Genomic DNA, 17,095 nt, shown 5'->3' on the forward strand with positions numbered 1-17,095 from the left:
TGCTTTTACTTGCGAGAGAGATGGTTAGTAGTTGTTTTGGCAGTTATGACCACGGCAATGCCTCCTGGTCAGAGCCCTGGCACTTAATATTTTACAGATTAAGCACTGCCCTCGCTATGAGGCCAGTGGGCTAAAGGCTCTGTTCTTCCAACCCATGGACACAAAGGGGACCTCTGTGTACCATTTTTGATCTCTACTGGCAACTTCCCATATAATCCCTACACTAGCCAACCCTTTGAAGTTGTCACCAATGAGTGCCTTTTTGGTGCGCATTGCATCCTCCCTTTTGTGCCCTGTCGAGCACACCCCTCCCTTTAAGGGGTCAAGCTCCTTTCCTTGACACCCCTTTCCCTTTCAATGGAATGTGGCTTGGGAACCCTATCCTCAAGGCTGTTTTGGGGGACTCTCCGAAGCCATCTTTCTTTTTATCCTCTTACTCCCTCCACCCCTGTTTTTCTTCTAGTCGCCACCTAAAGTCTTTTTAGGGACTCTGGTTTTTACCTATTCATCAGCTATCTTGTCCGGTTCCCTGGCGCTAGACCGCTTAGTCTACTAGTCGTTGGTGCAAGTTCTCTGAATTACTATTTGTTTAAATGTGCTCCTTTGTGCTCCTTTACCACATTGTAGAGCACATTTTGTTGCCTTTAATTCACCCATCCAGTGTCTTAACTGAGGGGTCAGTCTACCCATGTTTCTGTTACCTTTCTGAAGGGATCTAAGCTTCTGCCTATATTCTTCAGGATTTAACCCAAAAAACTCAGCGTGGTCTGCCTTCATGTGGCTGTAGGACTCAGCTGCCATCTCCTAGTGTGAGTAGCCTATGTCTGCCAACTCAGACAAAAGTGTTCCACAGTGTTGTGCCCCCACCTTCCTGGTCTTGAGAGCTCTCATACTTGTCAATGTCCTCCCCTGAAACATAGCTAGGGGCAACCACTTTGGGCAGCCTTACACCAGGGGCTCCCCCATCAGCTTCTCCAGATCTGCCTCCATCTTCTCTGAGCTTCAAGCCCATCCTGGCCTTCCTTTCCTCTAGGGCAGAGGTCTTCAATCTGTGGGGCGCGACCCCCAGGGGGGTCGTGGAGTCCTGGGAAGGGGGTCGCAGATTCTGTTGGAGCGTGCAGCAGTTCCTGGCGTCAGGCTGATTGAGGCCGGGTGATCACGGTGGAGGCCTAATTCACGCCTCATTAACAAGTAAAGGTCTTCTGAAGACCTGTGAAGTACTCGGGTGTGCCTTTCTGTGTGTCCCGAAGCTGTTTCAGCCGGGCTCACTTACACGTGCTGGGGAGTGGGGGGGGGGGGGGGGGGGGGGTGTCTGGGGGAGGAGGCTGTAGCCCTTTGAGTTCAATCAATGGACTTAGCTGTGGGGTTTATTTTTATTTTTAACGTTTTATATAGCGCTAGCTTAATCCGTAGGTATCAGAGCGCTTTACAAACACACATAGCAAACAGCAGAAGGACATTACAGTCATTGGTTCAAGTCCCACATACCTGGCGCCTGTGCAGGAGAAATGTGCCTGAAACTGTTCTTCACCGTGAGGTGTTTATACAGCCTGTCTGCCCCCCCCCCCCCCCCCCCCCCCCCAAGCAGGGAAGCACAGAGATGCCCTCCCATGAGAGAGGAAGAAGGAAGAAGACACAGAGAGATACTGACCCCACCCCCATGAGAGAGGCACAGAAAAGGTGGGTGGATGAAGGATGAATGTATGTGTGGATGGAAGGATGAAGGGTGGGTGGATGGATGGATGGATGGATGGATGGATGGATGGATGGAAGGATGAAGGATGGATGGGTGGGTGGATGTAAGGATGAATAGATGGATGTGTGAAAAGGTGGGTGGATGAATGATGGGTGGATGGATGTAAAGATGAAAGGGTAGATGGATGGATGAAGGATGAATGGATGGATGTGTGAAAAGGTGGGTGGATGAATGATGAGTGGATGTATGTAAAGATGAAAGGGTGGATGGATGGATGGATGTGTGAAACAGTGGGTGGATGGATGGATGGATGAAAGGGTGGGTGGGTGAATGATGAGTGGATGGATGTAAAGATGAAAGGGTGGATGGATGGATGAAGGATGGATGGATGTGTGAAAAGGTGGGTGGATGGATGGATGAAAGGGTGGGTGGATGAATGATGAGTGGATGGATGTAAAGATGAAAGGGTGGGTGGATGGATGGATGAAGGATGGATGGATGTGTGAAAAGGTGGGTGGATGGATGGATGAAAGGGTGGATGGATGAAGGATGTATGGATGGATGGATGTGTGAAAAGGTGGGGGATGAATGATGGGTGGATGGGGGTGGATGGATGGATGGATGAAAGGGTAGGTGGATGGATGGATGAAAGGGTGGATGGAAGGATGAAGGGTGGATGGATGGATGGATGGAAGGATGAAGGATGGATGGGTGGATGTAAGGATGAATAGATGGATGTGTGAAAAGGTGGGTGGATGAATGATGAGTGGATGGATGTAAAGATGAAAGGGTAGATGGATGGATGAAGGATGAATGGATGGATGTGTGAAAAGGTGGGTGGATGAATGATGGGTGGGTGGATGGATGGATGGATGAAAGGGTAGGTGGATGGATGAAGGATGGATGGATGAAAGGGTGGATGGATGAAGGATGTAAGTATGGATGGAAGGACAAAAAGGTAGATGGATGAAGGATGGATGTATGGGTGGATAAAAGGTTGCATGGATGAATGATGGATGCATGGATGGATGTGTGAAAAGGTGGGGGGATGAATGATGGATGGGTGGATGGATGGATGAAAGGGTGGGTGGATGGATGTATGGATGAAAGGGTGGATGGATGTATGGATGGAATAATGAAAGGGTGGATGGATGAAGGATGGATAGGTGAAATGGTGGATGTATGGATGGAAGGATGAAAGGGTGGATGGATGAAGGATGGATGTATGGATGGATGGGTAAAAGGTTGCATGGATGAATGATGGATGGATGTGTGAAAAGGTGGGTGGATGAATAGATGGGTGGATAGGTAAAGGATGGACGTATGGATGGAAGGATGAAAGGGTGGATGGATGTGTGAAAGTGTGGGTGGATGAATGATGGATGGATGGATGTGATGAGGTCTAACAGGCGCATTTATGGTTGTCGATAGTTGTTGATGATGAGGAGTACCAGTTTCTAGAATCTTTTGTCGTAAGGGGGTCCTTACGCCTAAAAAGGTTTTACAAGGGGGTCTCTGCATCAAAAAGTTTGAAGACCTCTGCTCTAGGGCCATGCTTCTTTCTTTCACCAGAGCTAAAGTCCTGCCCAATTACAGGGCTGCCATGCTCTCCTGTATGTATCTCTGGCTGTGTTGAGAGAAGGCCAAGCCTTGTGCCCTGGGGACCCTCATGGGCCCTCTAAAACGGTGTAGGTCTTTGCCTGGCTCAACTCCACAGGATGCTATTGTCCTCCATCTCCTCTTCATCCCCACTACCTTGGGGTAATTCCTTCCTCAGGTGTGGAGCTATCCTGTGAGCCTCCTTATAGGCAAGGTATGATGATTTTTCTCTCTGCACAAAATGCCCTCAGATCATCCCTCTTGTATGAGTACAGATTTGCCAAGTCGAACGCAATGTCTCTTTTGAAAAGTGCCCCTTAAGCTGGGTGCAAAACTCAGTGGAAAACGTTTTTCCTCCTTTACTTGAACATGTATGTTAGAAATGGGGGTCTCTAGTTGGCCAGGGCTTGCACCTTTGTCAAAGTAGGGACCCTTCTTCCTAGTCCGGATAATAGAGTTACACTCCTTAAATAACCCCTGCTCACCCCCTTGGTAGCTTAGCACGAGTAGTCAGGCTTATCTTGGAGGCAGTGTGTAAAGCATTTGCACCGAACCAACAGTAATACTGTGTGAGCACTACAAAAGGACACAACACCTGTTTAGAAAAAAATAGCCAATATTTTTATATACAGGACAAAAAACCATAAGAATCCACAATACAGTACTTAGAAATCCTCAGTTATTAAATTACACTTTAAAAACAGTTCCTTGACCACCTGAGTCTGATGTGCTGTGCGGACTACCGCCCGATCTCACTGATGATCAAGCTCTTCGCCACTGTCTTAGCTCAGAGACTCCGACCCCTCCTGCAGGACCTGGTCCACCCTGACCAGTGCGGGGTCATGCCTGCTAGGGGCACTCGCCGCTGCATCCGCCGTCTCCACCTGGCTCTGGCCCACCGTGATCGGCTAACCCCGTACCTAGCACTGCTTTTTATAGACTTCGAGAAGGCCTTCGATATGGTGAACTGGGATTATCTGCAGGATGTGCTGGACAGGATGGGTTTTGGTCCCTCGTTCCGCCATCTGATCATAGTTCTTTACACCAATCCCAGAGCCCAGGCACTCCTTAATGGAGAACTTTCTGAGGCCTTACCGATCCGGAGGGGCACGCGTCAGGGGTGTCCACTTTCACCACTCTTGTTCGCATTAGTGATAGAGTCCCTGGCGGCGCTCATCCGGCAGGATCCACTTATCCGAGGGTGGGCCTGGGATTCGAGCCAGGTGGATAAAGTACCCCTATATGCAGACGACGTTCTGCTATATCTGGCGGACCCGGATAGCTCTGGCCCCAGGTGCCTGGCGGTTCTTTCCGATTTCGAGCGGGTCTCTGGGCTTCGCCTCAATGTGACGAAGTCCACTTTGGTCCCACTGCATCCCTCCAGGGAGTGCTACGACTGGCAGTCGGCTATCCCCCTTAGGAGACATTCGGTCAAATACCTTGGCGTCTGGGTAGCTCTTCTACCGGAGCTTGAGTGGGCCTTGAATGTTACGCTTTGGTCGTCAGGATGAAGGTGGATCTCAAGAGATGGCAGACCCTCCCCCTAAACCCCCTGGGCAGAAGCGCGCCCTTCAAAATGATGGTCCTCCCCAGTTTCCTTTACATATTGCAGAACATTACTAGGGTAGTTGGTTTCGCGAGCTTGACTGCATCCTCACCCGGTTTCTCTGGGGAGGCGGGAGAATGCGCTCATCCCTGGCACACTGTCGTATCCCCTCCTTTGACGGAGGTATGGGGGTGACCAATCTCCACCTCTACTACCTGGCCACGAAACTCATGGTCATCCACGACTGGTATGCGGGCGGCTGGTCCGACCCTGCCTATCTCGTGGAACTCAGTATGTTGGACTTCCCGCAGGTTCAGGCGCTTCTATATGGTAGCCCGGTGCCACAGGCTATGCCCCCGGTCACCAGGACAGTGTTTCTGGCCTGGCACACGGCCCTACGTCATGTGGGGTGGGACCGGAAACTCACTCGACAGACACCACTTTGGCATGGGTCCTGGATGCGAGAGGTTTCGTCCCTGCAGGGGTTCCGACACTGGGACCTCATTGGGGTTGCAGTGCTCTGAGAGGTTTGGGTGGGGGACCACATCTGCTTCTTTGCAGACCTGCAGCAGCGCGTCGCCCTTCCTACCTCCCAACTCTATAGATACCTGCTACTCAGACACGCCCTCTACATGCATGTATCACCTCCTGTCTCCCTTCCAGAGTTCAGCCCGCTGGAGGCCCAGGTGATGGGGAACCTAGGACTGGGGGCTGGGCCCCCTAGAAGAGGCGGACTGGAGGGACGCCCTTATGGCGCCCAAAACCCTGATCCCGTCCTCCCAAGTTACGCCTGGTCCAACTGTACTACCTTCATGCGGCATACTTCAGCCCGGCACGTCTATTTCAGGCCCGGTTGAAACGCTCTCCAGTATGCACACGATGTGCCTTCGCCCCTGCCGATTTTTATCGCATGGTATAGTGCTGTCCGGCGCTGGCGCTGTTTTGGAGGGGGGGGTGGAGCGTGAGCTTACGCAGGCCCTCGGATGAGAGGTTCCCCATGATCCAATACGTATGTTGTTGGGGGTGTTTGATGGCTTGGATGGCTCTAGGGTGGATAAGCGCCTTTTGGGGACAGCTGTTGCGGTGGCCAAGAGTCATAGAAGCGCACTAGTCCCAGGCCAAGGCGCTTACTGTGCAGAGATGGAGGAGGGGAGTGGACTGGTGTGGGATCCAGGAGGAGGCCCTATTCGAGGCCCGGGAATGTCCTGACTTATTCAGCAAAGTGTGGGGTAAATGGTTTAATATGATGCCACCATGATGATCTGCCGTCCTTTTATTCCAGGTATCACTGTAATGAATATATGAACTGCGGTGCTAAACCCTGATGGACCGCCCTTCTCCCTGTCAGCAATCAATCCTGACATGTTCTCCCCAATGATTATTGAACTGCAACCAATTAATTTTCCATGTTGTTGTAAATCCAATAAAGTTGATTATCAAAAAAAAAACCAGTTCCTTGATGTCGATAGCTCCTTCCAGGGCTATCACGGCCTCATGAGCAAACAAATCAGGCTGGTCGCTGACCTGCTACTGTGCCGGGAAGACCCGCAAACAGTACCTGTTAGAGATGCAGGGCGCCGATGCCCTTGAAGTCACTTGCGTTGCAGGTCGGGCTCCTTTCTATTGGGATCAGGAGCACTGGCGTCAGCAGGCTTTGGGTGCTGCAGTGCGAAGTGCAGCAGTGTGGAGTGCCGTGCCCATCAGGTTGTGGTGCGAACAGCTGCTCGGTGGCGGCGTCAGATGGCGGTCTCGGTGAGACCAGGGTCGCGGTGCAAGATGAAGGCGGTGCTAGTCACGGTGCTGGCAGGTCACGGTGCAAGCAGCGTCGTCATCATTGCTGAAGCTCTGTCGCCGGCTGACGAATGGGACTCGTTTGTGCCGGCGTCGGTAGGCCATTGCTGCGGTGTGGGTTGAGGGCGGTGCGTCGTGTAACTTTACAAGCACGGCCATCGTACCACGGTGCAAGCAGTGGCATAGATATCGGCGTGGAACGTAGTCGGGGATACCAAGGGGTCATCGTGAAGCGAGGCGGTGCCCACAGGTCGCTTTGCGAGCAGCGGCTTGGCGTCTGCATGCGTAGTCAGCGGGAACAGGGTCTCATTGCGGCGGTGCTCTCTGCGGTGCCCAGGCTTCGGCGTGAAGCAAAGCGGTGCGGAGTGCGGTGCTCACAGGTCGCGGTGCGCGCAGCGGCTCGGCGTCAGCAGGCAAGACCAGGGTCGCGGTGCCCTCAAGACACTGAGTCAACAGCGGCGTCATCGGGGTGCTTTTCTTCTATTGAAGCACAAAACACACAGTTCCCAGTGCTGAGGGCAGAAGAGCTTGAAGTCTTTGCTGTTCCTGAGACTTCTTGAACAGGCGGCAAGCTCTACCTCCAGCCCATACCTGGGCACTGTAAGTGTAGTGATGCCATTAAGAGTATATGGGGCTGGGAGGTTGTCATTACGAACTCCACCTCACCATAATGGCTACACTGAAGACTGACAAGTTTTGTATCAAACTTCTCAGCACATTAAACCCACACTGATGCCACTGTGGGATGTAATGTAAAATGCACCAGAGGGCATCTTAAAGATACCCTCTGAAAACCTAACCTACAATCCACGTCTGGGCTGAGTGGCTGCCACACAGCAGACATGTTGCTGGACCCCTGGGTGGAGAGCCCCCCTGCTCTCCTGGGCCTGCAACAATGCACATCCTGGGTGAGGTGCTAGGTCCCCTCCCCCAGGATGGGCAGGGCAAAGCTTCAAAGGCATGTCGCCCCTGTGAGCTTCTCCAGACCATTTGCTGTACCCAGCAACTGGCCCCCACCAGTCCTGACCCCCACTCTGGCGGGAAGACTGGCGGGAAAAACCACACCAGGTGGGGGAGACTAGGTGAAGCACGACCTCGGGCCCCGGCCATCTTGTAGATGGTGGGGGGACTGCCCAATCAAAGCTAGGCTCCTGCCTCCCTCCCACAGGAGAGTAGCAGGCTAGGGGGTGTACCCACCACAGGACAGGAACCTGTTGGTCCTTGTCCTACCTGTAACGCCCCTAAATTCAGTATTTAGGGGCTCCCTGAACCTTCCTTCCTCAGATCCCAATAAGAAAAGCTCAAGAAGACCCGCCGTGCAGCTGCTAACAGGACTGCAATAACTGACTTTGCCCCAGCCGTACCGGCCTGTCGATCCTGGAACCTGCTCCTGCCTATTCCCGGCGACTCCTGCAGACAGCAACCTTGGGACACCCAGAGGACCGGCCTGCCCTGACCCTCTTAAAGCCTGGGACTCATCAGCCGAGGCTCTGCTGCAACAACACCCCTGGTATCAGCCAGGTTGCTCCGGACCAACCCACTCTGCACCCGCCTGGCCCGTGCCCGAGTGATCCATGACCATTAGGACGTCCCCCCAGCAACTGGGACCCAAAGTCCAGTGCCCAAAGACCCTCCTCAACGACCCCGACTACGCCTGCAGCCTCAGGACAGAGGACCCCTCCGACCGTGACCAGCAGGGGGTAAGATTTCCCGACCTCAAAAGACACCCCTGCACCAGGCGCCCCACGGCCCCCTGTGCCCAAATCCTGGGTGCCTACCTATCCTCCGAGATCCCAACTTACCCCTCGAAGTGTTGGTCGCTCCAGAAGATCCTTCGTCCCCGAGCCTGCAGCCTTTGTTCCCTTTTCAATTTCGTCATTGAATAACATTGAGCGCCCGACGGCTCAAAAGCACCCTGCACCCAGCCACCAGAGTGCCCCTGGCAGTGCAACCTGTACCCTATCCTACTTCCCCATTTGCCCTGATCAAGTGACCAGGAGCCCAGCTCCCAAAGCCACTTGGCCTGCTAGCCAGCAGCCAACAACCAGAGGCCCCCTTTGCCTCATTGGATAACATTGGGCCTAACTGCCTCTGCACCCGGCCACCCCTGAGTCGCTGGGGGTGAACCAACTGTACTTCCCTGGCCCTGGGGGACCCCTGAGTCTATGCCCAGAACCTTAACTTCACCAGCCAAGTACTCACCTGGAAACCTTTAACTCACTTACCTGCCATTGGATAACATTGACTGGTTTGACTCGAAAAATCTTCTAAATCTTCGAATTCTGAAGTACCTGTGATCAGGGGAGAACCCAGTACTGTACCTTGTAGCTCAGTACTGAACCGCAAAAGTAATCCTTACCGGGTTTACTAGTAATCTGTATTTTCTCCATAGGAACCCATTGTCTGCTTTTCTATGAAATTTCTTCGAAGTGTCTACTTTTGAAAACTTGAAATATTCTTTAAAAATCATACGAAATACTGAAACGCAATTACCTGCCTGTTTTGAGTTAAGACCCCAGTGCTGGCCCTAGGAGCCCAATACTGGATTACAAAATTAACACAATCGTACTTTACCTGAAAACTGAATTTTCTCCCATTGGATAACATTGCCAGATTTTCATTGAAAAGTTTTTAAGTGTGAACTTTTAAAACCGCTTTATATTCATGAAAATTCACTACAGTAACTGAAACCTTTTTGCTAATCTGTTTTCAGCTTAGACCCCAGGAATGAATCTAGGATCTAGTCCTGGAACTACTAAAGTAATCTGTATTATAATCGACTGTACTTATGATGACAATCCATTCAGCTCAATGCTAAAGTGTGTTTAAAATTGTGTTGCCTACTGCAACCCCTGTATCTATTGTGTTCACAAACTTCATTGCTTCCTTGCAAAGTCATTACAGGAGTACTCTTATTGAGAAAAGTATATTTTGATACCTGTTGGTTCCAAAAATAAAACCACTATCTTAAGATATAAAAACAATTGGCCTGGAGGTCAGTCCTTGAGTGTGTGAAATCCTTTCCTGAGTGTGTACAACAAATGCTTTACACTGTCCTCTGGTACTGCCTTACTGCTCGACCAAGCTACCACTTTTGAGAGTAAGGTCAGTCCTGACCTTAACCTCTGGGGGTTGTGGACTCTATACACACTGTACCTCATTCTGGTCCAGTATATATTGAGCCACTTTCTCACAGGCTTCCTGTTGGCTTGGTCAACGTCTCACATAGTCCTCTCCGGTTTGGCTGATGTCCAGTTGCCACTGGACTACCAGTCATTCGTTGTCTGTCACAAACCAATCTTTCCTGGGTTAATAACTTTCCTTACTCCAGAATGGGAACTTTCATAGATTCCCATGCTTGTTGTTATAAAGAGCTTGTATCGCACACTAATACTCTAGAGTGTCCTGGCACAGGAGTGAACTAGGGTGGAGCAAGAAAGAGCCATTTAGAAGAGCTCGCTGAACGGATGCGTCTTTAAGCATTTTTTTTAAAGTCTGAAGTCTTGAATGTGCTGTAGATCCGAGGGTAGAGCATTCCAGGCAGCTGCTGTTTTTACCGAAAGTGACTGGCTCCCCAAACGTGATCTATGAAATCGAGGAATAGTCATCAGACGTAGAGAAGCAGACCGCAGGGATCGATTAGGCACATAAAAAGCATAGCGCCTCCTGAGATGCACAGAACCTTGGCCATGGAGGGCCCTGTGCGAAAGGGTAAGGGCTTTGAAATGCACCCGCTGGGCCACAGGCAGCCAGTGCAGACTTCGCAAATGCTGCCGAACACTGGTTTTCCTAGAGATGTTGAACAGGAGTGTGGCTACGGCATTCTGTATAATTTGCAGTTTTTTCAACAAATACCCAGGAATGCCAATGAACAAAGCATTGGCATAGTCGAGGCAAGAGAGAATTGAGGCATGGGCTACAGTCTCTTTGGCCGCTTTTGGGAGCAGGGGAAAAAACCTTAAGGCCTTGAGGGTGCCAAAGCAGACTCCGGTGAGTTTTTTCACATGATCAGCGAACCGGAGATCCTCGCTGAACCACACCCCTACGTTTTTTGCCGGGCCTCCCTTAGAGTTAGGACAAGAAAAGTCTGGAGGCCACAGAGATTGTCTGAAGGCTGGAGGGAACTGGCCGTACAGGAGAACCTCTGACTTGTCCTCATTGCATTTCAAATGGGCCTGTGCAAGCCAGCGAAATACGGACGCTAGGCACGTCTGGGTGATGTTAGTGTCCAGATCCGAGCCCCTCCAGTTAACTAGCAACTGGGTGTCGTCCGCATACGCCATAATTTTTGCTCCCAGCTCTGCCAGATAAATCAAAGGGGTCAAATATATAATAAAAAGAAGAGGTTCAGTCTAGAGCCCTGAGTAACCCCCATAGAGAGTTTCCTGATGTGAAGGGTGCCATGCAGATCTGCTGCGTACGACCATCCATCAAAGATTTGACCCACTCCCATGCCGGAACAGCAACGCCGATAGATGATAGCCGGGCAAGGAGTAGCTGGTGTGGCATCGTATCGAAGGCGGCAGAGAGGTCCAGTAAAATCAAGGCAACCCTGCCGCACTCATTCAGGCACTCCCTAATTGCTTTCGACATCTCCACCAGAGCGGTCTCCACGCTATAGGCAGTTCTAAACCCAGATTGGGCTGGGTGTAAGGCACCCGATGTTTCAACAGAGGTCTCAAGCTGCCGAAAAACCACCTTCTCACAAACTTTGGCCAGCGCTGGTAGGAGAGAAATAGACCGATAATTAGCTGGAGCCAAGGGGTCCAGCGAAGGTTTCTTGAGGAGAGGTAACAGTTAGGCCTGTTTTTATCGCACGAGAACCGTGGCGGTCCGGAGGGAGAGATTAACAATCGCCACTACCTCAGGACAGACTTCCTCGGCAACCCCAGCTAATACACGAGCCGGGCAGGGATCTGTCGGAGAGCCAGACTTGAGAGATCTGATAGATGGCCAAAATGTTGGGCTCCTCAGTGGGCATAAATAGTGTAAACCGAGGGGTAGGGCCGCTGGAAACGAGGGGAGACACCGCAGGAGGATTCCCAATTTTGCTAGAATGTGTACCCACGCTGTCCTGAATCCTTGATATAATTTCCACAAAAAAGGTAGACCGCTCCTCGCACCATTGTTTGGTCCTTTGCTCCGCACAAGGCGAGAGAAAGCTCTTGACAATGGCAAAGATCTCCTTACTGTTATTTGCCATCGCAATCCTCCCAGCATCATTCCCCGTCGACTTTAAGCTAACAGCTTGCCCCAGCAGGCATCTTAAGCTATTGTGTCCCTGTGCTGCGAACAGGAGGCCAGTCAGCTAGCCGTTTGAGTTGTCCTGGCTTGACTGGGTTCTGGAGACGACTTGTCCTTCAGAAGGACACAGCAGGCACAGTACCTTTCTTTGCTAGCCACCAGGTGCAGTCCAAGTCGTTGCTGCCTCTTTACTGTTCCCTTGGTGTAGCATGGCAGTCTTCCCTGTGTCCTTTTTCTTAGTCGGTCGAGATCAGAGGCCTGGCGGCCTCAGGACAGGATGCGGTTGGTAGCAAATTGGCTGCCAGGTTCCCTCCTATCTGATGTCCACTTTCTGGGAAGTGTGACATGTGGCTATCCTAGGATGCATCATTCTGCCTACTCCCAAATGACTTGACCCCTCTCCTGGTGTACAGACCTCACTGACTACCTTAGGGCTACACTCCCCTTTGGAAACTGGTTTCCCCCTCTCTGTTCCTCGTGCTAGCCTGTCAGCCGCAACAATGGGGCAGGCCTCCCCCTGGTGTTCAAGAACTGCTCTTTAAACGCAGCGTCACCCAAGAAGCCTGCCTTTTGGGACTGACACCTAAGTGGCATCTTGCAGGAGGGAGCTGACACCTCCCTGGCCTGCAATCCCTCCTTTTTATTCCGGAGAGTCATAGGCAAGTCTCTCCAGGAGGGCAGAAAGCGTGCTTGTGGAGCAGACTCCATGTGTGCCCAGGAAGGCCCAGTAGTTTTCAAGGCAACAAAGTGGCAGCTTAGCTAAAGCTGCACACTGCAACAAGTTACATAAGTTTCGATTTGAGATAAGTTGAGCGTAATGATACGAGTTGTTTGGGTGTCCACTTTGTTAGCACTGTAAAGGCGTTAGCACAGCTGAGGGGTCAACGTGTAACCCAGTACCAGCCTATTGGACGACCAAGTCTTTCCACAGTAAAGATGGTAGTCTTGTGTGTTTAACTGTCAGGACATGTAAAGTACATGTCCTGCCTGTGTCATAAGTTGCACCCTGCGTTTTGGGCTTACTAGACCTGCCAGACGGGTGACTTGGACTCATGTCCAGAGAAGTTATGGCTTTGCTATTGCTTTCAATGGCAAAGTCGGGCTAGTAGTGCACAACTGGTCTACCAGTCTGCAATTGCGGACTGGTAGAACTTGGGGGATCTTGGGTGCTCTCCAGGGTGGGCAGTCAGTGCTGTAAGCCCCTGGGTACCCTTCTTGCTTGCATGCTCAAGGTGCCATCTGCTAAGGATTTAGAGATATGCTCAGCACTTGCAATTGGGCATAGCCAATTTGACATACAGTTTGGGGGCAAGGCACTGAGGTCTTCACTGTTCTCTGCACCAAATCACGCAGTCTGCGATGGCAGTGTTTGTGTTAAGGTACAGGGCCTCTAAGGGTGGCACAGTATGTGCTGCAGTCCTTAGGTCTTCCCAAGTCACAGTGCCCTTTGTACTTCAGGTACCTTTTACCAGGGACTAGCAGGTGGCTAGAGAGTTGCCAGTTGGGTTTGCAACAGTACCGTTTCAGGGAAAGAGCCTAGGACCTGGGTACCTGGTTGGCAGGAACGAAGGGCACACTTAGTCAAAGAGCATCAACATCAGGCAAAAAGTGGGGGTCAATGATGCAAAAAAGGGCACTTTCCTACAGGTGCCACCTAAATACCACCCAATTTACGGGCGTCTATGGAAGTGACAAGGTAATAGCCAGTGGGCTACTTACCTTTTTAGGGTGTCTACACCCTCTATATGACCACTTCCTTTGGGAAGTGGCCCGGACCCAGACGACCTAATTCCCTGGGTGGGGGGACACGCCTCCTGATTACCTAATTTTCCCTCCTATCCTGGTGCCAAATGGGCCCGGGGACCAGGAAGCAGGGAGGCATTTCCCCCGTCTGGGAAAGGCTTGGGTCGCATATCAAAGGTGGCAGAGGCCTTCGCAGCCTCCTGACTTGATATGCTCATCACTTATTTATCCTGCTATGACAACACCTAGAGAGCGGGCTGGCTATCACCTGCAGAGGGTCTACAGCCCACTAGTAGTTGTTGGTTTTCAGGGGGCACCTCTTATGTGCCCTCTGGGTGCATGTATTAATAAATCCATCACTGGAATCGGTGTGGGTTTATTAACATGAGATATTTGATACCGAACATCTCTGGTTTAAAGCCATCATGTAGCCGGGAAACATGTATCATATTTACCAGTGTCCAGCACATGTACTCAAAATGGCTTCTTGTTTACTTGTATTATCTAAGATTTGACTTAGTTATCATAGAGGCATATCTTCTCATGCTGATATGTCCACCGATGTAGTATAGTGCACCCTGCAGTAGCGCTGTAAGGCCTCTTGAAGGGGTGACTGACCTGTACTGCATGCTGTCTTCAGGCATGGCACACAGGGGTATACCATGTTGTGTATTCACTTTTCTCTCCACCATGGCACACAGCCTGCAATGGCAGTTTGCATGTTGGTGGGGGGTGACGATGTCAAAGGGGCACTTTCCTACAGTTTCCCTCAGTCTGGAGACCGTCTATAGCCATGCAACTAAATGCCCTCTTGAACCTGCTATGTAGCGTCTTTCAAAAAAGGCTTGTCTTGGGAGGAGCTTCTTCTCTGTGCAGTGTTGGTGAGATTTTTAGTGTCCACCAAAGTACAAGGCTTTCAGTTTTAGAGGACACACGATGCATCTTTTTGAGGTTTAACCAACGTTGTTTGCGATCTTTTCGATGGTCCTGAAAAGTGCCTTGTTCACATAGCCTTTAGTTTTCCAACAAACTTACCTGATTGCAGTATTCAAGTATTGTCAAATGGGTTTTAGAGATAGACTAACCTGCTAGCTTGAATGAACTTGAACTATTCCTGTTCGAACTAGAGCCAGTTCCTGTCTGCTCCAAAACCATGTGCAGCTGGAATTACTAACTTATCTCCATTTTTTTTTGCTCAACTTTTATATTCAGTGCAACTGTATTCTATTTATTTATTTATTTATTTTTAGAGTTTTCTATAGCGCGAACTTGAACCGATTAGGTTATCAGAGCGCTTTAAATAGCACCAGTTCCGTTACATGTTATCACAGCAGTTTACATAGAATCAGTTACGTTACACATTTCAGGAACTTGAACCGATTAGGTTATCAAAGCGCTTTACATAGCACCAGTTCTGTTACATGTTATCAAAGCACTTTACATAGAATCAGTTACGTTACACATTTCAGGAGCACGTTTCTTTTTGTTCTAGTGAGTAGGGTTATCTCTTCACACGGGGGAAGGGATACACCTAGCTATATTCCAACAGTCACACAGGCGACTAGTCGTTACAGCTATAACTCTAAACACAGGGAGGGGATACACATGGATACAATCTAAGAATCACATAGGATACTAGTCATTAGAGTTATCTTCTATCTACATAGGAGGGATATACTGGAAACACTCTAAGGGTCACATAGGGGTGGTAGAGAGTACAAAGGTCCACTGCAAACACTAGTGATAAGAGTCAACTACATACACATAGGAAGGGATATGACTGGTTAAACTCTAGGAGACGCATAGGGGTGGTATATGGTGTAAGGACTTCAGCGAATACTAAAGCTTAGCATTATTGCAATCGGTCAAAGGTCTACTGCATACACTAGTGATTAGAGTTATCTCTATATACATAGGGAGGGGATATGACTGGATAAGCTCTAAGAGTCACATAGGAATGGTATTTGGTGCGATTTCTAGAGCAAATACCATTAATTAGAGTTATTACAATAAGTCAAAGAGCAGAGCTCCATAAGTGTGGATGCAGTCACAGCACAAAGGGAGGGTGGGAACTGTCCGAAAACAGCAGCAGAGTTTCGGTCAGGACAGAACAAAAGTCCAGAAGTCCAGGAGAGAAGGTGGGAGCCCAGGTGGGAGATGAAGCAAAGGGAAGAAACATTTGAGGATCATCTACGGGGAAAAGGGTTAAGGATGAGGGAGTGGGAGGAGAGCTAGAGTCCAGAGAAACTGTCTGACAACAGCAGCAGGGTGTCGGTCAGGACAGAACAGAAGACAAGAAGTCCAGGAGAGAAGGTGGAAGCCCAGGTGGGAGATGAAGTTGGAGGACAGCCGCAGGTGCGTCGCCATCTTGGAGAGCCTGCGGTCATCCGGCTCGGTGGGCGTGAGAGTGCGCAAGGTGGTGGAGGTGTTGGTGCGGTCCCGCGTTGGCCATGGGGCGCTGCTCAGGCATGTTAAGAGCAGGCCCCGCGTGGCGGCTATCTTCGCTCTGCGGTCACTGGCGGCCGCCATCTTAGGTCCAGGCGAGTTGCAAGGAGGGTGGTGCGAGGGGGAGCCGCCGCAGCACTAGGGGCCAGTTGTGCATCCCCTGGCCAGATATGTTAGCGGGAGGCTCCGCTGGGAATCAGCGAGCAGCCAGCGACCCTCCCTCCCGGGTTGTTGTCGTCGGGTGGGCACCTCACAATAAGGCACTGCAAATGTCCGGTAGATCGTAGAGGTAGATGCAGGCGAGGGTCACTGCCAGGGATCCTTTAAGAGGGCTCACCCCCGCAGGTATGAGACACAGAGAGAGCTTGCGGGGTCGCCTATGGGAGAGGCAGTAAGCGCTGGGGCCAGATGGTCAAGTAGAGGCGCCGACAGATAGTTGCAAGTCACACCCGGCCGCCATTTTAAGGTCAGGCATGCGTGGGAAGGCAGATTGTAGCCGGGGCCGCCCCCGGTGTCTTGCCGCTACAGAAGCCCCCGGAGACTATCCTCAACTAGAGGCAGCCCCTGCGTCCCTCAGATTTCGCCCGTCAAGCGTACCTCCCACAGAGAGTTGAGGTCATCGGCGCTCTCATCAGGGTCCGGCCGCCATTTTGCCCGCGGCCGTCCTCTCCTCGCGTCTCCTCACAGATCCAGCCGCTACAGCGGCACCAGGGGCGATCGGAGCAGCCCCGCCGGTGCCCTGCACCTTCTGCTTCCTATGGGTGCCGAAAACAGCCCCCGGGCCACTGGGGAACCGCCAAACCAAGCTCCCGAGCAGCGCCGGAGCCGGGAGCCGAGATGGATCACGACCGCCCGGCTCGGCTCCGCCCCCCATTTTATTGTGTTCTGTAATATTGAGTGGTGCGACAAAGCGACTCAAGGGCAACATGATCAAATGCAAAATGTTGGACTTGGTACTCTTCTGAGCACTTAACTGGTTGATAACTAAATAAACCTAAAACAATGGAAACTTGGAGATGCAGAAGAAGAGA

The 17,095-nt window shown here is 51.1% G+C and overlaps 1 protein-coding gene across 1 annotated transcript in view; it reads left to right on the forward strand.

Annotated features, from left to right (window-relative positions):
* Positions 1 to 17,095, forward strand: part of PCF11 (PCF11 cleavage and polyadenylation factor subunit) — a 297,241-nt gene that overhangs the window by 53,564 nt on the left and 226,582 nt on the right. The window lies entirely within an intron of this gene.

Source organism: Lissotriton vulgaris, chromosome 8 (assembly GCF_964263255.1).
Source record: "Lissotriton vulgaris chromosome 8, aLisVul1.2, whole genome shotgun sequence".
In the NCBI taxonomy this organism is placed as follows: domain Eukaryota; kingdom Metazoa; phylum Chordata; class Amphibia; order Caudata; family Salamandridae; genus Lissotriton; species Lissotriton vulgaris.